Source organism: Lipotes vexillifer, unplaced genomic scaffold, assembly GCF_000442215.2.
Source record: "Lipotes vexillifer unplaced genomic scaffold, Lipotes_vexillifer_v1.1 scaffold783, whole genome shotgun sequence".
NCBI lineage: Eukaryota > Metazoa > Chordata > Mammalia > Artiodactyla > Lipotidae > Lipotes > Lipotes vexillifer.
The window spans coordinates 402,130-403,025 of record NW_006793239.1 but is presented as its reverse complement, the minus strand read 5'-3'; the positions used below and the strand labels follow the sequence as shown (position 1 = coordinate 403,025).

At 39.5% G+C, this 896-nt stretch overlaps 1 protein-coding gene across 1 annotated transcript in view; it reads left to right on the top strand.

Annotated features, from left to right (window-relative positions):
• DNAH3 (dynein axonemal heavy chain 3) overlaps positions 1-896 on the top strand; it is a 190,490-nt gene that overhangs the window by 3,207 nt on the left and 186,387 nt on the right. The gene's annotated exons all lie outside the window — the stretch shown is intronic.

Below are 896 nucleotides of genomic sequence, written 5' to 3'. Positions count from 1 at the left end.
GAAAAAAAAAAAAAAAAAAGAAAAAAAAAAAGGAAGCAATATTGTAACAAATTCAGTAAAGAGTTTAGAAATGGTCCACACCAAAAAAAAAAAAATCTTTAAAGAAATAAAAGCACCTCTGTATGGCTAGTATGTGTTACCTATCCTCTGTGAGTCTTGGTTTCAGCTAGAACATGGGTATAAAAAATCTCATAAGTGCCTGGCGCATAATATTTAGAATGATGGCAGATGTTATTGTTGTTAATGTTATTATTTTATGAGGTTGAGTCATCAGTGAGGGATTGGTTGGGGCATGGGATGGCTAATATCTGATTCATATACCCCCTACCTCTCTACCTTCAGTTACCCTGCATGACTTAATTTGCTGACCCAAATAAATCAAATCTGTCCAATAATATCTCATCTTACACAGTCATTGCCTAAGGTGAAAAATCACAAAGAGCCAAAATTATACTTGCAGATCCATTAAACCATCTTTAAAGTGCTGTGTAGCAACACCTCTCAGTAAGTCCAGCCCAGAAGTTTTCCTCCATCACAGCCCCAGATGAAGTCGTTGTCTTGCTTATAGTGGCTGGGTGTAGGACGGAAACACACACAGCATTGCTCAACACTGAAATCTCCTTCAGCTCGGAGGTGAAAAGGCACCAGGAACTGAGTGGCAGTGGGAGCCACAGGTTCACCTCGGTCTGAGGCTCACTCTCAAGTATACACTCACTGAATGGCATGGTGGACCTACATGCCCACACTCTTTAAATGATACTTTTTCTTTCCACAGGAAGCACAGAGTTACTTATGCCACTGCATAAGCAAATTTCTATTTGGAATTTTGCCAATGTGAAATGCAAGAGTCAATTTTTTAAAGTCAGCCCCTTTAATTACAACCCAGGGTAGGGTAC